The sequence below is a fragment of the Dromaius novaehollandiae genome, chromosome 3 (assembly GCF_036370855.1).
Source record: "Dromaius novaehollandiae isolate bDroNov1 chromosome 3, bDroNov1.hap1, whole genome shotgun sequence".
Lineage (NCBI taxonomy): Eukaryota > Metazoa > Chordata > Aves > Casuariiformes > Dromaiidae > Dromaius > Dromaius novaehollandiae.
Genome location: NC_088100.1, coordinates 52,743,339 through 52,768,825, shown reverse-complemented (window position 1 = coordinate 52,768,825; position 25,487 = coordinate 52,743,339).

Here is a 25,487-nt window from a genome sequence, read left to right as displayed (position 1 = left end):
CAAAAGTGTTCGGGTACCACTGCAATCCTCAAAAAAAAAAAAAAAATCATAAAAATACAGGGGTTGCACAATTGTGAACCAGCATCAAATCCCATTTTCCATCAGTTGCTACAACAGCTGATAATTGCTAGAGAACACGAATGCCTGAGGATAACAGAATTTTTCTGTTCAACTCAGAGCTTCATCTGTGTTGCAAATGCCCTCAAATGACCAGCTTTTTTAAGGCTTTAAGGCTGTTTTACAGTTGCTTGATACCTTTGAAGCATTTTAGAATAATCTTAGAATAATCTTGCTGTACAAATGACTCAATTCTGGAAGTGAGATGATAGATTATTTTGTGTACTATCAAAACTCATGTCACCCAAAAGTTATGTAGCTAAAGCTAGAATTGTAACTTAAAGTTTTAGGGTCCTGGCTCCATGTCAAACATCTATCTGATTCTTAAGGGAAATAATTCACTTAAAAAAATTTACAGATGGTATGTGCTTTGTGGCTGCAACCTGTGGACTAGTAAAGGACATTCATAACTTCTTTCTTTGTAATTTTTAGCAGCAATAGCCACAAATAAACTGCCAAAGGCCTCTCCACTCTTCCTGTCGATGCAGAGCAATGTGCTGGTATCCAGCATGATGGATATTAATTCTAGGCTGGATTGTTCTCTCCTAGGATAAAATTCAAAACAGAGGCTTAAGCGAAAGGAATTTCTGAGGATTTTGTTGAACAAAGTTTCCTGACTTTCCTTATTTGTCCTGAACTGTGGAACAGATTGTGGCTTAATTCTTAAAGACATCTTCCTATCAGAGCCACATGCTATTAAGAACAACCATACTGGATCCCACCAAATGCATATTTAGTCCAGTGTACTGTCATAAACAATGAACAGAGAAATAGTACTTATTATGCTTCCCCCATGTGCTCCAGGCATTTGAGGCTCAGAGACTTCCTGAGCTGCATGTTTCTGTCAAATTAGTGACTCTCCATAGCTTTCTCTTCCATGAACTCACCTACTCTTCTCTGGGACCCAGATGCACTTTCAGCACCCACAGTATCCCTGACAAGGGATACTGCAGCCTGTGTGAAGTACCACCTCCGTTCAAACCTACCTCCTGTTTGATTTGCCTCTCTTTAGACATAGCTCTTCACCCCTTGGCAGCTCAATCCCAATAGTACAGAGGGCTCTCTATTGATTTCTGGGAAAGAAAGAATGACGCTGCAAGGCTGGCCACATATTAAACTAAGCCATGCATGTATATCAGAGGAAAAATATTCATGCTTCTGTTCAGTCCACAGTTCAGCTGAAATGAAAAAATATAGAGCATTTTCACTGGTTCCCAATAAATCTCATCAACAATTCCATAGATTCACTGTCTCAGTCAAATGCCAGCAGAAATAAAAAGGCTCTATGCACAAAAGAAAAGGATCATTCTTTGTCTAGTTTGAAGGGAGGAAACTGTGTGGTTGCAATTAATATTAATTTTGAGCAACACAGATATGCCTGCAGGCCATACAGACTGGAAAACATTTTCAAGTTCTGTTCAGACTATCTTTGATGTTCTCCCAAAGAGAATAAGGTAGCCAGAAAAGGATAAAGAAATTTTGTATTTCTAGGTAGTTTCCTTTTATTATTTGAAATATTTTTAAAGCAGGATATTCATGGTATAGCAGTAGTTTGCAAATCAGCTACTCAGACACTGAATAGTAGGGCAATGTTTGTAAGGGCACAAGCACACAGGCTGATCACTTCAGAACAGCGGGAATTTTAGCACCCCTTTAGAACTAATGTCAGCAGTACTGGCAACCTGCAAAATGCTGTTATAAATTTTCCAGATGGACTGTATTTCAACAGATACAAGATATAAAGCTTGTGCTGAGATGAAATAACCTGTAAAATAGTTTAATCTTGTAGGAGACACTAAAGTAAATTCACCACCCTTCTGCTACCCTGAGTAAGGGACTGGCAAAACTCTGACAGGTTCGTTCATAACTGAATCCTCATTTTCATCTGGTCCTAACTCATGTATTCATATGGAACAAGTTTTTCAAAGAAGAATCATGGCCTGCATTCCTTTTAGTAAAATTCCAAACCTGACATTTCTAGCAGAGCACCTAACTACAGCAGGAAACCTGGTGTTCTTCAATGCCATCAATCCATCGATCTCATCAAGCACTGAGAACAGCCAACAAAGATGTTCTCACAAATATCTGAAGTTAATGCTCACTGTGGTTTGGCCACACAGTCTCTTTGTAAAACACATCTTACAAAGCGGGGCAAGGGGGAGCTATTTCCCAAATCCTCTTGATACATGATAAAGAGCCTGAAAAAGAGAATTTCATTCACTGGGGAAAATGCAAACAGCAGATATCTCTTGACCGAACTGAACTGTTTTCCAAGATGGTACAACGGGAAGGGTGGCTGTAGATAAACTGTATCAGGTATTGTCCGAGTCTCTGACTTGGAAATGATACAAAAAAGGAGAGGATAGAGACTCAAGGCAGATGAATCAAGCAGAGCATGACCTCTTTTATTACAGCTTAGCACAGTGATAAAAGTAGTAACTGATGCATCCATCTTACCTGACAAGGAAGACTTTAATAGTTATTTGCAGGTAAAACTCCTAATTAAGTAACTGGGCCAGACAGAATTATTCCCAAACCTCTTTCTGTTTTATTAATATTTCTCTGTTGATACTTTTCAGATCTCTTTATGAAAATGCTATAAAATGAAACAGATGCTTTGCATACTCGTTGTTAATGAGCACTCACAAAAGTACTTTCCAATTCCTCTCCTTCTCCTCTTTAGCATTCTTCTGTGACAACATTTCCTTTCAGCAATATGAATGATTGATGTTGGTATTAGTACCTTAATTTATTAAGACATTTTAGTAATGAAAATATATCTGTGCTTTTCCTGACATTGTAAAATGACAATTCAGAAGTTGTCATTCTTTGAATGTAAAGCAAGATAGTTAGGTATGATTGACCACCAAATTACACCAGCAAAAAATATGTTCTGATAAAGGTAACTACTGAAGAAAAAAGTAACTAAAACATATGTATGTATGCAAGTGGAAAAAGGTTGTGTAAATTATTTGATAATGTAGATAGTGTTTGATGCTTGGCAGAAAATTAATTTCCACACAGGTACTTGCTGTGACAGCAAAGTGATATGGCAGGCCCTGCAGAACATCCAGCTAATTATTGTATCTTCTTTCTCTCTGTACTTTTTCTTCTGTTGCAAACCATGGACAGAAAGGTGGAATTCCAGACTCCAGCTGCTGTGAGAAATATCAGTGCAAAACACATGTAAAAACCCCTTCATACAAGGATGAAGGATCTTTGACCCTGAGAAATGCAGAATTTCAAATTGTGGATTCAGATCAGTACACCAAGACATGCTCACTGTTAGCATGACAATTCCAAATGAGTTTTTCAGGGTGGAAAGCCTCTTTCCTTTACATTCTTTTAACACAAATCTCTTTACCTGCATTAAGTCGTATTGCCATAATGCCAGTGGGCCCCTTTAGGCTAGGTCCTGTTCAAATGCAGTGTAATAGACAGCCTCCCCTCCACTGAGTTTATGTAGGTAGAACTCTAATTCAGAGTGTGTGAGAAACAAACAGGAAAAGAGAAGTGAAGTGGGAACAGCACAAGCTTTGACACTACATAAGTGAGATCTGTTTAAGGGCTTGTCTCACCCCAAGGAGAAAAGGTACATCAGAAGCTGAGCTTGCAAATGCTCGAAGGTTTCTACTTGTGTGAAAATCAGCTGTGAGCCAGGTGGAAAGAACTGGAGTGGCGATGGGAACTTAAAAACTTGCTCCGCCCCAGAGAGGTACACCCTTGTCCAGGAGCTACAATGAGCTATATTTGTTTTTCTTTCATTGAGTTCTTATTGTCAAATAATACATTTTTAGTGCTGCAGATACCTCCAAAGGAAAATTTTCCAACAAAGACTGGGATTTTGGAGGGGGAGGGGGCAATTATTTAGAAAATGCTCTGGTGGAAAATAGTAAAAAAAAAAAAATGTAATTCTGCCAAGCTGTGAAATTTACTGATGGAGTAACTTTAAGAAGTATAAAAGAAATACAAAATAAGTAAGGAAGAATAAGGACATAAGGGGGAAAAAAAACACAAAGTAAAATAAAGCAAATACAGCAGATCTTACCTATAATTCTTTGCAGAAAGGGATCAGCAATCTATTCAAGTCTATCAGATGACTCTATGTAGGCTCATATGTAGTCTATCTGAGTAACAGATATGCACAACAAGTGAAAATAAATGCAGCATCTATATGGTTTTATTTGGATAGCCCAAGCTTGGGTGATAGCGAGTGTGCTGGGTGAGTCAAGTCCGTGAGCAGATGCCTCAGATTTGGTTCTCTATTTGGGCTGATGCTACAGCCAATTAATGGCCAGATTTGGACAAAGCAAAGTCAATCAATTTGCACACAGTTTCAGATCTCCTTACTCCCTCTTGCTTTACACATTCTCTACAGTTATTCCATTTTAATCTCCTTTTCTCCAGTATAAATCACTTCAGCAGCTTCCTTTCAATTCACACTGAGAAACTTTAAATCATTTCCTGCAAAGGGGCAATCTTTGCAGGGAAATCAGAGTAGGACATAACCTCTGCTCCTGAGCAGAAAGCAGAAAGTCTCCGAAGCATAGTTCACAGCTATTTGCAAAAATGAAAGAAGATCACACAAATTCCCCAGGTTTTCTGCTTAGTGGAACGTAACAGGAAACCACAGACAGATCCACCTGGCTTGTTTCATGTGTAACTGAAGAAGCAGGAATTCAGACCCCGCCATCAATCGCAGCCTGACCACTGCTGAGCTCAGAGCACTCAAAACAGTCACCTCGTTGCAGCTCTCCTGAGATTTCTTAACAACAGCCTCTCCTAACATAGCTTTCGCATCCTGACGATGAGAAATGGGAGGTTCGTCAAGCTTCCTCAGGCTTATAAAGAGCAGTCTATTTCCAGATCTCTCAATCCAGTGCTAAATTTACCTTGAAAAAAGGCACAAAAGTTTTTTAAGAGAAATCAAATATTTGCTGTTGGATTGTTTAATTTCCTGTTACAGCTGGGTCAGCTGCTATCACTCGTTCGTTGCTAACAGAATATACTATTTTCTGCTGTGCATAATGCTGAAGGAAAAGCATGGCACATAAGATTTGGTTATAGTTATGAACCATTATTTTTCAATAAAAATAGAACGTACAACTAAAATCTAGGGCTATTGTTAAAGACAAGTGAGAATTTAAACTAATCTTGATGCAATAAAGACATTTAGCCTATGAGGTACCTAAGGTGAATTGAAAGTTGGATCCTGAGAAGGAAAATCCAGATGCAAATAAAAGTGCCCCAGACCCTGATAACTCCATCCAAAAATATTCTCCAAATTCCCCCCTGAAGGTTTTTACAGTCATTAGACTCCTTGCTTCCTGATCTGAAACATCTCTGCATCCTGCTCGACTAGAAATGGCCCAGGCTCAGCAGCAGTCAGGCACTTAGCTCCTGCTAAGCCCCTTTAGGGACCAGAAACTAAACAAAGTGATATCTAAGCCTTCTGGAGGAAACCAGTCCAGTAAGCTTGCTTAGATCATGAGTAACACATAAAAGGATCAAACTCCTTGCAAATGCAAGTGAGAGTTCCTTTCATTTTTAAATGAAATGAATTTTTACACTCTGAGGAGGAGAGAATTCCTGACTGATGCTAATGATCACAGTTATCCTAACTTTAGCAGGAGCCCAATGGTGAGAGCACTTGCCCAGCAAGTAGGAGATTTAGTCTCTGGGTGCAATCAGCTTAGGGAGTGAAACCCACACCTCACCTTCTCTGACCTTCCTCTAACTGAGAAAGTGCCAGTTCAAATTCCCTAAAACAGAGAAAAGTGAAGCTGAGCATCCTGGTTCCTGGTTCCCAAAATGCAGTATGTGGTAAGTCACCAGGGGCTCTCTCTTCACACAAGCCGGCAAATGTTGGGGTACAGTACCTAACTCTCTGATACTCCCCTAACCCTCGGACTATGAGTCCCCCCCCAAATGTAAGTACCAAAAACAAAGCAGGGCACCACCTACGAGGCTATGTGTCCTTCTTGATACAAGGAGGTTTCTGTAGTACCTAACTGCTTTGTTACTTGAGAGAACTTCCTCTCAGTGGTTGTTTCCGATTATTATATCTCATCTGACTTAACACACTCACTATCATATAGTCTAAAACAGCATGAAAATTATTTTCTACTATGTCTTAATTTTTAAGAAGCAAATAACCTACAACTATTAGTGCCATCCAGGCAATGTGTAAAGAAAGCTAAGAGCAAAGCAAGCACACATTTTCTCTGCATTTATTTGGAAAGCTTTGTGTTAATACCCAAAGACTGCTTGAGTGTAAGTACTATCAGAGACATTCATTATACAGTTCTTCAATAGATGAAAGTTTCTGAAGGCCTGAAATATGTTAGCTATAACGAGACTTGGATAGATGGATAAAATGATAGTGTTGCCTTATTTAACTGCCTGAAAATCTAAGTGATGAAGACAGATTTCAAGATTTTCTTAGCTGAAAGCTAAGCAAAGATAAATTTGCATACACAAATCTATTTTTTTCAGAACACTCAGTGGTCCAATTCTCTGTAATTCTCTTAAATCTGTATAATAAATATATCTCGTTATACCAATATTATGATTGACTGTTTTTGTAAAGCTACGTGCTTCTTTGCAAGCTCATTCAAATTACTCAGACTGAAGTACGATCAGTTCTGAGCTGTGTTTTTCAGAACTGTTGTGTGCTTTCAAAACGGTGTACAGGTGGCTGACACGTCCACTTAATACTTCACTTGCAAGCTCCTATTCTGCTGCATTCTAAGTAGCATTTGATTATTACACATTTCATTAAAATGGTGAATAACATAATGTTGTTAGAACAAATTGTCCTTCATCAAAGGTCTCATCTAATAGAAAGTGATGTTGCAGACATATTTTTCATTAGAGCTAATCCAATGTTATCTCTTCTTTTTTTTTGAATAGAATGGAAGTTTTTTAGTCAATTAGTTCATGCCCTGTTAGTTAATACTGTAAGTCACACAGCCTGTTTGCCCTCAAAAAAATCCTATTATTATTTCATGTCTGTGTTCCCATAATACACAAGGCTTCTGTTGAGACCAGGGTCTCCTTGCCCTGGGCTACATACCAACATGTAACAAGAACCTCACAGTACCTGACCCAAAGTGGGGTCTGTGTCTATGCCTGGGTCACTGTGTAGGAAATAATCCAAAATGCTTGGACTCTGAAAGCACAGTAGGAGCACAGCAGTTTAGGGATCAGGGACTCCATCCTTGCCTCTGAGGTCAGTTCTGCATTTCCTCCAGTGAAGCCAAATGCTCCCTGTGGTTCTTTTCCGGCAAGTGGCATGGGTATCTCGGTGCCCGTCTAGCCCTCGGCGCATCACCCAGGGGCTCAGGAGTCAGTCCAAGGACAGGGCGTCTGCAAGCTGACTCCTACCATGCCTCACTTTCAGGCATCCAAGTCCGTTCCTGGATCCGACTCAAAATCTTTGCCTCGAAGAGCTCACAGTGTAAAGCAATAAATCACACACGTAAAAGAAAGGTGGAGTGGCTTACACAAGGTCATCAAGCAGGCCAGCCGTTGAAGCAGTGCTGAAGCCCTTGTCACCTGACTCCCAGCCCTGTTTACTATGGTTGGCATGCATTTAGCAGGGGCTTCGGAGGCCTGTAGACCACCCATAGCAGCATGCAATGAATTCAGTATGCATAATTCCACTTAATGTGACAGAGTTTCAGCTTCACAACCTCCCCCAGCTTCCACCCCCAGGCAGGAAATCAGCCACCCCGTATGTCCCAGGCTTTCCTAAGTAATCCAGACAACACTGGTTGTCTGATGAACAAGCTGACACCTGCTTTCAACAAATTTTTGAGATCTGCTCTTCATGGGTGTTTCCAGCAAAGCAGCTTAGAGCTTGAGTATGAGCAATAAACATAAAAGTGCTGACAAACAAAAACTAAATTGGATTTGGTTTAAATTGAATTACCTTTGAATAGGTATTCATAAATAACTGCTTTTGCTTGTTTGCCAGTTGTCAGTACTTCACATGTTGCTGTTTCTTTAGGAAGTCAACAGAGTGCAGAAAGGGATATAAACAGACTGTCAGACTCAGTGCATGCAGGCCGAAGGAGCATAAAAACCCTTCTTTTTGCCATATTCATACAAATCTTGCCACTATTCTAAATGTCACTGATGCTGTAATGAGAAATTTTTCAATACAGTGGAACATCCTATTTCATGCTGCTTGATTTCTCCTGTGTGGTATTTTTACTATAGATTAGTACCTTGGAAAAGCATCTGGAGTTCTGTGGTTTGTTAGTTCAACAGACAAAATGTGTCCCTATTCAACACCGTGAGCTTTAAAAGATCAGCTACTAGAACTACTGATTACTGGAAAACAAATCAAATCACCTGCTTTATTTACATAACATTGGCAGTCCAGTATATGACGGGCCATCAAGTAAGAGATCTGAGATCAGTACCCTGCTCAAACAGCATTCATTGCTCCACAGTAGGGGAGATCTATGGAAGGGGGAGTGATGTTGTAGTTGCATATCTCTGTAGATGGGCAGTAAGGAAAAGGTTAACGGCAGTAATACTCCCCAGTTCATTAAAATATCTTTTGCATCTGTCATTTGGCAGATAAGGGTATTAGGGAGATCTCTAGGCTCCTGGGAATCCTTTTTTTGAGCACTAATCAGGTTTTTCAAGGCACCTATCACAGCCTTGGCTGAAAGAAGCAAAATGCTCTGCTGTCTTTTGTATAGGCACTACATAGCTATTGCAAGATTTAGATTAATTTTTCTGGACAAGCTTGTCTCATTTAGGTACTCATCTATGGTAACGGCTGTTTTACAGCATAGCAAAGTCCCCAAGACCTACTAAAGCAAACCACCCCACCTAACCCTGCATGGCCTACACTGTTGGTTTGTTTCCCTCTGTCTTTTACTACCAGCTCATCCCTATGAAACTATTAGATTACTCCTGGGCACCTTCTGCTTTAGCCAGCTCCTTGCTTTTGAGAGAGCCTGGCCACAGCTGTTAGAAACTCTTCCAGCCAGTCAGTGTGGATATGGACTGTCCCAGTCTGGGACCTTGTCTCCATGGCAGCCCTCAAAGATTTTCCTTGAAAGATTTGTGCCTTCAGCATCGTTACTTGCCATCATGCTAGGTTGCCTCAGGACACAAAAAACATTTCCTGAAAAAAAAACAATTCTGGTGAATAGTGACACAGATTTCATTATTTTTGGCTACTCTGAACTGAAAAGGAAAGCATATGAAAGAGATTTCTTAAAGCTCATGGTGACACTATGGGACCTGACCCAGTAAAAGGGTGATGTGAATGTGGCCAGTACACCAAGGGGGCCAGCAGTCAAGTCAGGTGCGCAAGCCACCCTCCATACCTACAGACCTACAGAGGAATTTTCAAATATGGCCATTTCAAAATTCTTAATAAACTGTTGAATGTGTGGGAAGTTCAAGGGGGCTGTGACATAACCACTGTTAGAGAGGCATCTCTTTATGCTGTAACAAAACTGCCCTCTCTGTTTCTCCCTCTTGTATCATCTGCAAAGACAATATAGACAAGGTGTACACAGATAGTAGGTAGGTCACCTTACAAAAGTCTTCATTTTAGACACATGAATTTTCAGGTAACTGGGAAAAATCCAGCTGGCATTTAAATTACAGAAACTGTTGCATTTTTAGAGGATAATGGCATGTTGCTGTTGCTCTCTAAAAAAATAAGATGTGTCTTGTCTGTGTTTAACCTACAAACCAGCAGATCCAGTAGACCAGACTATTTTATTTTATTCTAGGAACAATATTTGCCTTGTTACCCACACTTGCCTTCATCTGCAATGAGTATAAATTCACTACAAATCAAAACTGAGTATCTTCACATGGTAAATTCAAATTTTCCTCCTAATCCACTACTTCAGAATCAAACAAAACAGTCGTACAAAGTAGTGGTTGTATATGGGCCTCTCGAAAATCTTAGAAAAACAGCTTAATTTTTGGAAAGTTCAAGGCGCCCATGACATAACCACTGTTACACAGCTGCCTCCTTGTGCTGCAAAATAGTCCCAATATCATTCCCTGCACCTAGTACAAAAAGTCACAGTTATAGGGCTGTTCACAGTCCTCCCACACCCACATCTGATACATTTTCTCTGCAGGAGTGCTGTGATGCTCATTAAAGTACAATAAATACTTGTGGAGTGCTCATCGTGTTGTAGTGAGCATCTGGCCAGACCCTGGGAGAAGAGTGGTGCATTCTTGCTGCATGTGGACATTGTTGGGTGGTGGCAGGCTGGGGGAGGGGGTTTACACTTCCAAGCTGTTGGCACTGCATATTGTTGATAGCATTTTCAATGGAAACACTATTATTAACAAAATATTTTCTCCACCCATCTTTATTTCCTATGACTTAATAGAGCTGGCAGCAAAATGGGGGAATTCCATTGCTCACATATTTGAAATGGTAAGAGAGATGCTCTTTTCAAATGACCTTTTCGTAACACATTTTGAGAAGTTTGTCTTATGCTTCAGTGCAGAGCTTGCCTTTTTTTAAAGACTATATCCATGTATTCTGGATTTTTAAGGAAATTTCTTAGTGCAGTTGCTTTAAAAATCCCTGTCCTGACTAGTTTGTTAGCAACTCTATGCACCAGCATTAGGAGATATTTTCCTCCAGTGTTAAGTTTGAGCATCATTCCATTTACCAACTTAATATTAAGTAAAAGATTTGCGAGGCGAGAACTGTGAAATGAGACTAGTGCACAAAATGGACAACTGCAGTTTCTGCACAGTAGATAATATCAATCTAAATGAGGGACATCTGTATCCCAGGTTACCTTGCCATCCATCTCCAAGACAGAAAAATATTTCTTGTATCAGGCCTCAAAAAGGATATTCCAGATGAAGAAAAGTACCAATGAGGCTAGCCCAATATTAATGAAGAAACTTCTCTCAAGCAAAAAGCATAGTTCATTTTTCATAAACTGTAGATATCTATCCTCTTAAAAACATATGCAACATTTATTTTTAAAAGCCTGTGATTGCCACCTTTAAGATTCCCTTTTCAGCTGAGCTGACAAAACAAATAAAAGTTAGGAAAGAATCTAGCTATGTGTAATGTCCTTTTCTTATATGTTAGTCTGTGGTGTTTGTCACTATTTTAATGGACTGCACAGTCTACAGATAGTTCCAAGCTGGGATCTCAGGGAAGATGCATTATTGTTGTTATACACAGTCTTCACTTAACCCAGCAAGACAGAGGTCCTTCTGACTTCTCTGGTTAACTGTGCTTGGTGTGCTTACTTGGGTAACGACACAGTTCCCTGCAGATATTCACAGCCTAATGCCAGAGCAGAATGAGATATAATTGTGTGGCTGGCAAACATGTAATGCCCCTTTATACATAGGTGTTTGAGAAGCACAATAGCAACTCACCTTCGATGCATTCTTTTGAAATTCTGTCATCACCCTCCCATTGAAGACAGGATATGAAAATGAGATGTAGTACTGAAAGTATTTGAAACTACATGCACCCAGCCAGATTGCAATGGTTTAACAGAGCATACTTTGCTAAAGTAGCTGAGTCCATAGAACTGAAATCAAACGTAACTCATGACTAGTGTAACTCATTATGGTAGTAGAATTTCATCAGAAATGTTAATAGAGATATCTTATTTTATTAGAAGATTTTTCTCATAGAAGAAGAATGGAGCACTGTCTGTGTTTTCTTTAATCTAGTTTTCACTGAGATTTTATTATTTCTCATAGCAGAGTGCAATCCAGAAAAAAAAAAAAGAAAAAATATACCCCGCCATATACCACAACCCAAGGCTGCTGAAATGCTTTCATCAAGATACTAGAAACTACACAAAGGATACTTCTAAAGATCTTTTTTTCTTGGCTCCTCTCCCCCATCATAAATTTAGTCATACCAATTTAGGCTACTAGCAACTGATCCTGATCATGTAATCTCATGTAGCAAATACTAATGTAAGAGAAAGAGAAGAATCACTGGCATTTTGCTCAGCTCCAGTTGCATAGTTTTGCAAGAATCCGTAATGCAGTTATTCCCCAAGAATCACATTACCACACTTTGAGCTGTTTGTGAAAGCATTCTTTCTGTCCATTGCCATTCTCACTTCTAAATAACTATATATATGTACACACACACATATATATGCATATATATATGCACATATATGTTATATATGATATATCATTCACATAAATATAAATGTCAGAATTAGAAGTATTCTAAAACATGTAATATTGCCAAGTTTTGTGGTGTTGTCAAAATCATAGCCATTCAGACAGAAGTTTTTCAAACTAGGTATCCATCTCAAGTTCCTTTATTTGCAAAAAAAATGTTTTTGCTTTTGCTACAAGGGGATCTCTCTGTTGTTTCGGAAGTAATGATACATGGGGAATAAACAGAAAAAAACTAAAGCCTTCACAGATAATTAAAATGCTGACTTACTTGACACAAGACAGAGAAGTTTTGCCTGAATGGAATCACAATATAGAGAAGTACAGCTACTGTTTTTTGTGAGGGAAGACAGCAGAGGTGTCTGAGTAGTGTGGGCAAAAATAAACTTGTCCTAGACAAGGCATGCTGTGGGGGCCGAAGCAAAGCTCACTGATGCCTCTGTCACTGCTGCAGGCTCCGCTACATGCTCCCTAACATCTAACTGTGGGGTCTGCTCTCACAGCACGCTGGGGGATTTCCAGAAATCTGACAAAGGCAAGGCAGGAATAAGGGCTACAGTGGCCTTCTCATCCCCTGTAGCTCAATGCCCTTGGCAGCTGCCTACTTTACTTCTGCTAAGACCAGTCATACAGTAGGAGAGAGACAGAGACGGATATCCTGACTAATTTGCTGGCTCCGATCTGATCATCCGGACTGCAACCTGCAAGTAAATGGGCCTTTCCTAAGATCTAGAACTGAGTGGAAGATGGAGTGGCTGAAAGTGCTAAGTTGTAGTAGAAAGAGAAAAGCAAGTATAATGTCATGCTAAACTTTGAAGATTTGCATGGATACAGCTTTGTTTATTCATTTAATAACAGGACCATTGAAGGTAACACTCCCTTCAGTTCTGCTGAAAGCATAGAAAAGAAATGTAGCAGGACACAAGTAGTCAAGCAACTTCTTGGAATGTGTTAGAGACCGTTTTTATTCAGAAAGTAGGGAAAGCCATTATACAGCAGCCTTTTCTATATTTGATTCTTGACAAGAGCACAATAAGTTGCAAATGTAGGTGGCTGAAGGCAATCCATGCCAAGCAACAGCTCAGCCCTCCTAGGAGGAGAAAGGACACAGTAAGCACTATGGACTTCAAGCAAATGGACTTCCTGGTAATGATGTGTGTTACTGTTTGCTCACAGGGAAGAGAAAATAAGGAAAAAAGAAAGGAACTCATGATTTTTTCTGCCAGCTGAAAAGCAGACAAGCAACCTGATTGAGGAAATCATCATCTCTAGCCTCTGCCTTCTGGGCGTGGTGTGCTGGGATGGAGCAATGAAGGTGGAAGCTTTCAGGTGGAAACAGAGGTGCCTCATGCCGTGCAACCCAGAGGACAGTCAAAAGCTGTCTCATATTCAAAGGCTCATCTGTAATTGCAAATCAGAGCAGAACTAGTTTGTAATTTTAGAAAATAAGCATACTTTCCCTGTCCTGGAGAGTAGGTATTATTCAAGAAAACTTCACAATCATGTTTGGTGCTGAACGGGTCTTTCCTTTGCAATAAGGGTAATTGACTAGAAGAAACAAAGGCATCAACTTATTCTTATTTCTCCTGCTAGGTTTTTTTCTTTGATTAGTCAGTTGTCTAAGTGTTCATGACATAGATGCTTCGTGACTACTGCCAAGATGTTTCTAAATATTGTCAACAAGCTGAAGGGCAACATGTGTTGATAGTGGGTCACACTAACAGAAATCTCAGAGCCAAGTTCCCGACGCATATCTGTGTCAAGTTTTCAGTTTAAGAGCAAGAAAATCGTATCCATGATTTCTCAAGCACGTGATAAAGGCAATCATTTTGCTTCACCCTGAGTGATGAAGTGATGGAAATTAGACTCCAAGAGCCAAAATTAACCACTGTATTTGGCAGAAATAAAAAATGAAAACCTTTCTTTTTGTATTAAGGGACCAAAGGTACAGGCTCTTGTGCATCCAATGTTGGAAGAGGGTATACTTTTTAAGTATGAGATGAAACCAGCTCTGCTTACAATTAAGACTATACCAGCTGTTTGCCTTCACTTACAACTTCCATGAATTCTCTCTTCTTTCTCTAATGAAATTCACCAACAGTTGTGGTAAGATAACCAGTTAAAGTAAATCAGATACTACTTCAAGAACTTAGTCATTTTAAATATTTTCCTCTTCTTCCTTTCCCTCCCACAAAAGAACTATTCATTTAAACTGCCTATTTAAATGTGTGGATTATTTTATTGTTCCCTAGCAATGAGTGGAATTCGGGTAAGGACATAAATCCAATAGCCTGTTCACCTAGAATGACAAAAATTTTGGCGCATTGTTCTGAGTGGACCCATTAATGGGAAGTTTCCTGTACATCCACTAGTACAATTGAAAGACTCTGCTACCTTTTCCATGAATTCACTGAGTTATAAAATTCAGAAGACAAAGATGAGACCGGTACCTACAGTTCATTTAGCAACCTGTCAAATTCCCCCTTCTCATCAAAAGGTTGTTCAGGACCCTCAACTGTGATCGTAGGCAGAATAAATTTGTCACAGAATATCCCTTGTGAGATATACTCTGAAAATGTCTTACAAATAGATACAAATGGTGATTATCTCTTAAATCACATTGATGAGGAGAAAGAATCATTTTCCTTGGGGACTAAGACAAGAAAGGGAAGTAATCGGTGTATCGTGAATATTGACACAGTCCCAGCAGCAGATATAAAATAAGATATTGAGGAAATCTGAGGAAGTTAGCAGGATACACTGCTCATATTTGGTCAATGAAAAGACTGAAGGACCTCTGAGTCCCATGATAAAGCTGTAGATACAGGGAGAGGCAGGGTTATCACTACTTGTGAGTTGTGCAGGAAGAGATGAGAACACAGGCTTATATTTCACTATGGAAAGTTGGCTGCACTGAGCAAGGAACCATGAAGATTTGGGCTGAAACTTTGTCAGAACTCTATGTTAGACTGATAGCACACAAGACACAACAGCAGGCAACTCTCCCATTTACTCTTACTCCGTAGTGAAAGTACCCACATATTGCGAGCGAATGAAGACCTTTCCTCACCTGACAAAGTTGTGCCAGGTGACCTCAGACAAATGCTCAACCTCTAGGGCACAAAAGTCAAGTACTCAGTGCAGTATCACAAAGTTTCATAATACCATTTTGCGAAAGAGAAAAAGAGGTAAATAAGAGGACACTTATTCAGTTTTAACTTCATCATTCTTCATATGAGCATTTAACATCATAATTTCACCATGTTTTTATGATGCTTTTATAACTTGCAAAAAATACCATTAACCTGTGCACACAAGGTGAATATGATTCAAGTGTACTTAAAAAGAGCCACATCACTCAGAAACAAGGCTGGTCATGCCAAACACCTGCTGACGGCACCTCTGTATGGCACCGTGTGTTTGTGCATACCACACTATCTATCCCATCTCAGCAGAGAAAAGTGTTTTATGTTGCACTGGCACTACTTTTTACACAGCTCACTTTGAAAATTTAGGCTGTCCCAGCACCATAGGCTGCCTCCGTTTCCTGGAAAAAAAGACAAAGTTGAAGAAATCTAAAAGTTATCAAAAGGGTGTTGTGATTTTAATGTGTGGTATCTCCAGCTGAGAAACACAGGCTGCCTGTCACACTTGGAACAAGGAAACAAACACATATGTGCAGTGACTCACAATGATGGTAGTAACCCTAAATCATAGAGATATTGCCTATATGGGCTTCAGATTTATATAGATTTCTAAGGCTATTGAAGCAGAGAATTTCCCTACAGGTCTCTTTTTGAGAGGGTTCATCTTGTAATACATAAATGGTCACAATATCATCATATTTTTGTATCCATTTAATAATATATGGATGATCACAGTTCGCTTCCCAAGCTCCATAGCTCCATGTACTTCCACATTCTTAGAAAAAAATGCATGTTTGTGGGGAAGAAAAGGGTTTTTCCTCTCGCCTTTTTTATAGCACAATTTGTAGCTGTTCAAGGCTGCTCAGAGCTTTGATACATCATCAGTTCTAGCAGAACCAATTCTTGATGCCATACACTAAGAAGAGTAAGATAAAGAGGACCAAGGAGGTAAATCCTGACACTTAAAAATTTCTTTCCAAAGATATGGCAGGCAGGAGTAGACAGATGTATCTTTTACAGTGTGCAAGAAACACAGTAATGAGTTCCTTCTGCTATTCATATCTTGCCAAAGACACCCTTCTTTCCCCAGAAAAAGATATTCATCCAATGTGCCATCAACATTTGTATTGTACTATTTTCCTATTGTTATATCAACAGAAGAGCTGGTCAAATAACAAATTGTTTGAACATCAGTGCAGCTATTTGTCAAATAGGACAGTTGATCCATAGTGCTCACCCACTGAACCCAAAATTTTGCAATTGCAAAAAGTGCTAAAAGCTATCTTGTGTACAAAAAATAATTTTGGCATTATATCTGTTAATATTTCAAGCAATACAACATAAAAATTGAAAATGCTTTGAAGAAATCAATGTACACAAAAGAAGTACAGAGAGAAAACATGATTTTACTGCCTCAACAACAATCTAGTGAATGAGTCTAAGGCTGTGTTTGGCAGTTTCTTACCATACACAGTGACAATGTGCCCAGTGACTATGACCAAAAAAACTCTCAGGTTTTTTTTTGCATGCTTACATTTTTGACACTCTAGTATGTTTATGAGTGCTCAGAGTGGTATTGCTAACCGGGAGAGATCCTCCAGGAGAGAGGAGCTGTGAGAGCTCTGCCCCCTCAGGCTGCTCTGTGCAATGGTTCTATCACAATTTGTTTGGAGATGACTGGGTTTAGACTGGAACTGGGCTGGTCTGCTAAAGACTAACTCTCATCTATAGTCACCAAATACCTTCCAGTCATTTCTGTGTGACCGGTCTTCCCTAGCACTGGTGCCAAACCTGTGACTTGAGGCTCTCCCCTTGGAGTTACTGAACTCATCTATTTTCCGAGAGCTACCCGCTACAGCTCATGTAGTCATCAACATCTAGTCTACTTAGCTCATTTCAATGCTGTGGATATATATTCTTCCAGAGATGGGTACAGGGTAGTCTCCTTCAAGGGCTATAGTCATTAGAGTTCAGCAAATGCATTAATCAGCACAGGACGGGTTATGTGACTGCACTCCCGCAAGCTGCAGGGCATGGAGAGTGCTCTCTCCCACCGAGGAATCCCACTGAAGCCAGACAAAGTGAGAGTGTGAAAAGCTTCTGGCAGGAGGGAGGCAGCTTTCAAATGTCTTTTGTGAAGCCATCTGCTCTTTGCTGATATCTATCAGAGCATTTATATACCTAAAATGAAAGATGTCCCTTCGAATAAAGCAACAAGGTTTGGGCTACTGTACAATAGTGATGTAATTAAGCACAACCTGAAGAAAAAAAATGTAAATATATATTTTTATATTTTACATATATACACACAGAAAACAAAATTATAAATCCTGTGTCCGCCTTCAAAAAAAACAGTCCAGTAGTTCTTCCTTAATGAGTTAATCCTCTGCAGCCAAGCATGATGAGAGGAACTCAGAATGTCAGTTTCAAGCTTTCAAGAGAAAAGCATGAGTTTATCTCGAAAGTCAGGAGGTATTAATTCTTGATATGTATTTTTTTGTTATTTACTTCCTAGATTCGAGTCTTAAAATTTTATATTTTCAAGCTAAAAGACCTTAAAGTTCCTTTTAAAAAAAGAAATCAAATATTTTCACACAATCTCATGATTCCAGTAGACTGGGCTTCAATAAAAATATCAAACATCACAAGATTCAGATGAAATCATCTTACCGAACATAAAAGAAAGAAAATCTTGAAATGCTTTCTAGGGGAATCTGGCTCGATGAGCGCAGCACGTGCAGGAAAATTCAGAATTGAAGATCTGCTACTAAAAATAGCATGGTAAAGGTGCTTGTACAGAGGTCACCTCTATTACTACCTGAAGGCTTGGCTCACAAGAGAACTAAACACACTTACCTCCATGGCCCATTTAATTTACTCTTTTTCCTGACTGCACTCTGGCTGTATTTAAAGCTCAGAGGATCCCTTGTGGCCCTAGGTGTAGCTGAGGTACACTTTGGGCTGTCGGACCCCTGGCTTCGGCTATGCCTGGTTCCTCCAGGCTCTACAAGAAGCTTGGTCTTACCTGAAGAGACCCCAAAACTGTACCTGAAAGGATGGGAATAGTGGAATAGTGGGCAGTTCTGGACTTATGACTGGGTTTGGACACATGCTTAACTGACAGGCAAAAATTAAAGGCAAGAAGCTATTTTAAGCATTTTTGCATGGAAAGTGGTGATTTTTCACAAACCGGCAGATAAATCCTATAATCGAGACACTTTTCTTAAAGTAAGAAGATGATTCTCCTCTGGATTACTTCAGAAATGAAAGCTTTTGTGAATTCCATATAAAAAAAAATTTGATGACTTTTGTAGGAGCTTTGATGTATGTGTTTATTATTATTTACTTCTATACCAATAGCATCTTAAAGCATCAGGACTAAGGCCCTGTTTGTATGGGGGGTAGTAATAACCAAGAGGCAGTCCCAAAAGTCTTACAATCCAAGTATATGTATGTCTCCTTACAATGTTTTATTGTCATTGGAATCGTCTAAGATACTAAGAAGAGCTTTGCTAGTATTTAGATTTCTCCCTTTTCTTGAGCTGTTTGTTTAGAAACGGGTCGCATAGCCTAGCAGAGGTTTCTTCCACACAACATATTTTTGTCACAAATGAAGAAGACTTCCCAACCAACTCCCTTGTTTTAGTAATTATAATTTAATAATCCATTTCATTTCTTTTTAGAGCAGAAAGTGCAATTAACTAAACATTTCAGTAGTTCCCCTGTGTTTTTCCCCCACCTCAAAATTGTACAGATAATCTGATATGGGGCATTTTAGTTTTGTCCTCATAAAAACACATAAACTCCATATGAATTTGCAGTTTCAAGCCACCAGAAATTATTCAGGAAACATCACTTAGACGGTTTATGCACTAGAATGCAAATAAGGCCTCCTTTTTTTTCCCTCCAACCACTAAAGCTTAGGCATTCACCGCTTTCATTTCACTTTGCTCCTTTTTTGCTGTTGCCATAGAAACCAGGGTGCCAGTCAGTCTGCAGAAGAGGCTGCCATTGCAGGTGGCTTGCAGATACTGTATTAATAAATAAGGAAATAAATAAGTAACTAGGACCCACATTTTCCTCAAAGAGACAGCAGTAAAAGGCACATCAGTTTGCATTTATGTTGTTGGCTTGTGTAATTTGGCTACTGAGACTTTATAGAAAGCGTTTACTGCCTTAGAAAATAAGCGTGCATGTATTCTTGTACCTGGCAAGCCCATTGTGTATATTTACAGCCTCCTCTATAGCAATCAGCTAAAATATTGAAACAACATAAACCAATTGAGTTGAAGAGAATGGATCCTAAAAAGAAAGAGAGAATAAGAGAGAGAGCATGTGTGCACACACATGCAGCTACTGATTTATTCATGTGTGTGTTCCGGTTATGCACCTGGGTTTAATACCTACTTTGGATCCTGTTTGTACACGAATCCTGTTGTTCTGAAGAGATTTAAATTAATATAACCTTGATCTTAGAAATTAAAATCAACTACAAAAAAAAAATGTTTTAGCCTGGTTTTAAGCATGAAGAAAATAGCCTTAGGCAATCACCTTATCAGTTCTTCTGGGAATCCCACATAAACTTAGAATACATTTGTCTAATTTCAGCCACATATGAAAAAAGGGTGGAAATCCCACAGGCAATTAGCCATGCACAATATTTCATGAAAACTAGCACCTGGAGGAGAGAAAAAACTCTAATCAGTGCCTCCAAAAAGGAAAGGCTGGGAGAGCTGTTATCTACTCCGTTTGGCATGTTTCAATATTAACATTCATTGAAATAAAAATCAAGCACACAAAGAGTTTTCACTTCAATTCTCTCCACTAAAAATAACATTTTACTAGAGACAGGAAGCACAGGGACTGTATGGCACACAGTTGTACCTATGGTGCATCTCGCTATAGAGAAAGCGTTACAGTTATTGTTGATTTAGCTGTTTATAACATCTTAGTAAAATCTGTACACATTTTTCTCTTTTATAAAGGTCTTGATTCCCCTCGTATTTCTTTAAAAAAATTAATGCTATCTTTACTGTGCTAAGGAAAGAATCATCTGTCAGAGCTCTCCTAGTAGATCATTTATCTAACCTATAGATTAAAAAACAGCTTTCATTCCAGCAGATTTACTATTAAAAAAAAAAAGAACAAAACAAAACAAAAGAACATATGTACCTAAAAAAGTAGTATAAATGAGATTTTTATCACTCAGGTCCACAGGAATGACTCACAAAACCCCTTGTAGACAGCTAGAGGTCTGAGGCTTTACAGACTTTACACTTTTGTTCCAATGGAAAAAATGTACCTGGGCTTCTCCAGTTCTGCTCTGGTGCAGGCAACCTGGTCATTGTCCAAACCATAATGGGAAGAGCTGCTTTTTATTGTGGTTATTTATTGCATTTTTAATGGCAGTAGTGAGAGGCCTTAGCCTCATTGTTTCAAGGTCTGTAACAAGCGTAAAATCATCACCCCTTCCCTGAAGCATTTACCATGTCAGGCTCTGATCCAACAAAGAGAAATATCCATTGCCGTTGAAATCAGCATCCTACAAAATCAGGCCTATTAAGTAAAAAGCTTAACTGGACAAATGTCTCTCGAGCTTTCTTTACTAGAATACAGGACCTCTTTTTCATCTATCGTCACCCAACATATCACTAAATTTATGAAATTTCATCATACATTTTTTATAACTATAAAATGAAAAAAAATGTAATTATATGCCTTGGCCACATCCTGAAAGCACTTTAATTCCACTATTATTGCAGAAATGCTCTTAGATTCTATTGTACTTTTCTGAGATGGAGGAAAAGAAATCTCTACCATATTATATACAAGACTGTTTGAAAATCTATACCATCTCATAGAAACAACCCAAACCATAGTAACTAGTGAGAATTGTCATCAACGTTCACAGTTTTTTTCTCAGAAGCAGAATTGAAAATTTCAACAGAAATTTGATTGTAAAAGGCAACTTCACTTCTCTTCCCCTTCATCTTCTTCCAGCCTGTTCCAATTCATACATCCAAAACACCAGAGTTTCTGAAACCCCGGCGAACAACCACCAGCAGGAAAGTAAACCAGGGGGAGATTTGCTACACATATGTCCTCGTTCTCAGAATTGGTTCATGGTTTACCACTAGCACAAGCATTATATTTTCTTATCCTGAAGGTAAAAAAAAAAAACTTACTTGACTGCATCCTTGGGACACAAAGCTGAATTTTGTGGTGACAACAGAGTGAATTGCAGCGATATGCAAGAGAAGGAGGAAGAGAGGGATAGGAGAAAGACCACAGATTTTGGAGATGATAAGGAAAAGAAACATCCATGAGAAGGGAGAGCTGGCCAGGAGAAACTGGATTATAGGTTTTCAGGGGTCTCTGCAGGGTTAGGGATCCTGTCTCTCTTTTTCCTTATTCCCCAAATTCCCTGGCCAATAGGAAATCCCCTCAGCCTACCTCTCTCCCAAGGTGTCCTCTCCTGAGTTACAGATCACAGCCCTCATTCCTGCACTCACAGCTCTGCTCTTGGTAGGCAGCTTCTTCCTGCATTAGTCTGCTGCAATATGAGCCTGTTTGGATTATGCTTTCCTAATTTTTGGTACTTGCACCCTAAGTCCATTACTGAAAACTCTTTAAGACAGGATACTGAGCTCAATGGACTTCAGTTCTGACCCTGCCTGCTTAATCTCATGGTAATAACATATTTATCAGGAAATATTTAGAAAGAGTAGCACTGGTCTGGGGTGGATTTTTTTAGGAATTTATCAAAAGCAAGTTGACTTTCTGAACTTTAATATAACCAACTTAGCAAAAATAGAGCATTGAATAAAATCTTGGAAAGTATGGATATCTCTTTCCTGTATAATTAACTGCCCACTATAAACTGTGTCCATCCATGTTTTTCCATCTTCCTATTAATTATTACGGAATTGAGCTCACTGGATTTAAAAGCATCTACAGATTCCAGTGTACTTTGAGGTAGGCCATTCATGACCATCACATGCCTACAGCATTAGTTGACAAACCTACACAGACAGACAATCTGCTGTAAATCTATTCATCAAAGAAAGGATTTGACACAACCAACTGTAAAATATGTTCCAGAAAAGGCAACATATAAGAGAGAGAGAGCTAAATAGGTCATTAATGTTACCAAATTTCCGGAAGTAATATTTACATTCTAGTGAGGAAAAAGAAAGGAATTTTTTTTTAATGGATCAAATGACAGAAATCAAAATGTTGACCTAGTATTACTTTTACACATGAGATTTTTTTTGAAAAGCTCTGATTTGGAGCTGCTTCTGGAAAATGTAGACAATTAAGCTGTTGCTTCTGTGCTCATTTTTTCTTTCTCATTTCAGTCTGGAATGCCATTTGGATGCTGAGATCATTGCACAGTAAGAATTATGCAGAAATTCCCTCATTCCTGTGAAATAAATGTGTTGTTATATTTGCAGTTTGAGCCTACAAAAGTTGTACATGCAAATAGAAAAACACTTATGTTTGTCGAGAAATCTAAACGACTTCCTTTTCTATCCTAGCTATTTGCCCACCAATAGGGAACAGTTGGCAGAGAAGTATTTTAATTCTGAATGTGTCTGAAGTTTCAAAATAGGTTGTTCTTTTTCTCCCTTAGACACAGCCTATATAAGCAGAATTTTTGAACTTTTGCTTTTTGTTTTCTTTTTCTGGACAATAAAAAAGGAAATCTCTATTGTGGACAGTCATTTAGGCACAGGTTGGCTCAAAAAAAGTCACCATTATAAGAACAATGAGCCCAAGAATGTCTAGTAAAAATGGAGACTGTGCTGAGCATCTCTGAAATAGATTCACCTCATGATCCACTACTTTCTTCTTATATCCAGGAGAAGCTTGAGTACTTGGAGCCAGGTAATCCAAACTTTGATTTAATTTAGATTTGGATTCTGTTCAAGTCCATCTGTACTTAATGTAAATGTTAAAAAGTCCAGAAATAAATATGGAATAGAACTGGCAATTCTCATCTGGGCAAACCTCCCCTGAAATCAGTGTAAATTGTGCCTTGATGAAGTTTCCAGGCTGGAACTTACTTGGAATTAGAGATCATAAACATCTGCTGCATGTTCTGCAATATTTGTCAGTAAAATTTTCTCAAGAGAGCATGCTAAATATATAGTTTATATCTTAATGTGAAGAGAGGCAAACTTGATTTTGATTTGTTTTTATGATCATAAATATAATGATGTCATAGCCTAAAATGAAAAAATATACTATTATGTTATATAGCATTATATCACAAAATTTAACCTCTTGCTGAGACAGAGCAAAAGATACAAGGGGCCCTCAGCAGTAGTTACCACACTATTATATTTTCATGGCTAATTTTTTAAGCCTGGTAGAACTCTGGAAAACAGATGGAAGGGGGCTATTTAGTCCTATAAGTTTCCAGGAAAGTCTGGTTATGTAATTTATGCTAGTCGTTTTACCAAAAGGCCAATTGTTATTGAAGTCCAAAGTAATCCTGAAGAACCTTCAGAGCAGACATAGGCAGAACAGGCACTCAAAGGAAGATGACAGCTACTCAGAGATGGGGAAGGTATGGTGAAATGAGATAATGGAGTAGTAACCACTGGGGAAATAAAGGCTGCCTACCTTCACTTCCTTGGAATTCCCATGAGGAGAACCTCTACCCACTGTGCAATAGATAGGTTTGGGAACAGCCATAGGCTCATTGGTCTTCTCAGCTAGCTTTGAATGCAGTATCGTGGTTCAACAGAGATGTACTGTGGTTTGATTTCTGTTCAGAGCTAGCGTTTTAAAACTGTTGGGCTTGTGTTTTGATTAGTCTTCTATTAGCGGACATTCCCAAAGGCAACTTTGGGAATAGCGGGGTAATAACCACGCTTTCTTCCTACAGTTGCTGGAACGAAAGAGGATTCTCCAGAGGAAGAGCCAGATCCTGCCATAACCACTCTGAATCACCCTTTGGAGAAGGGGACATCTATCGCCCTAGTGGTGTGGCCTTTCTGAGAATTTCCCTTGTGTGTTTCCACATTCCTCTCCTGGTTTTGTAAAGTAAACAGAAACCATTGCATAAATTCATCCCCAGTCTGAGCTGACTGAAGCCAGCAGAGTTTTCTTACAGAGAGAAATCCAATCCCATCATTTCTATTCAGTCGAACTCTGCATTAACTTTTTAAAATTTGTTTTCATTACCATGCCATTTCACTAGAAGCATTCTCACAAAACACTCCCAGGGCCTTTTTGTTTATAATAGAAAGAGGGGGTGTGCTTTTTTCAAAAACACCCGAGTGACTTAGCAGTTGAAGTCTCACTGAAAATCAGTGGATGGCTTCTGAAATTCAAAATAACAACCCCTTTGTCCAGTAGTTAACAGGAACATCAAATACCAGCAGCCTCTGCATTCTATAAGCAGAATGATGTCACCTACCACATCACTGAACCCATCCCTCGGCAAGTAATGCATTCAGGAGCCAGTTGGGTCTGAAATTTTAAATACAGATCATATTCAGTTATTAAAGCCTAATGTTAGTTTCTATGAACAGGCAACGGAAAGTGGCAACATAGCAAAACTGAACACAGTAATCCTATTTGCTGCACCTGCCACCTACTTTTACAGCCAGCCATGTAATATATTTCTGGCAACCTAATTACACCTTTTCACTTACATTTGAGGCTTTTTAATGCAAGTGCTAAGTGGCTTCAGCATTTCCTGGACATGCAGCAGCTTTCCTCACTGAGCTGTGAGCACTGATGGTTCCTGAGATACAATAGATGACGCAGGTCTTGCTCCAAGGATCATTAATATCAGTGGACATATTTACATTGCCTTCCATAGGCTTTGGATCAAATCCATAGCAAAAGTATACATTTGGATAAACCTTTCAATAACTGCCTGGAATTCACATGAAACACAGCATAAATGGAAAACAAGACATGTTGCTTAGTGTGTGTATGGGGATGCAGGGAGCCCAAAGCCTGTCTGCTTCCTCGTGGTTTGGGAAGTCTCTCCCATCATTCCATGGCAAATGCACTCGAGAAAAAAACAAGATTTGG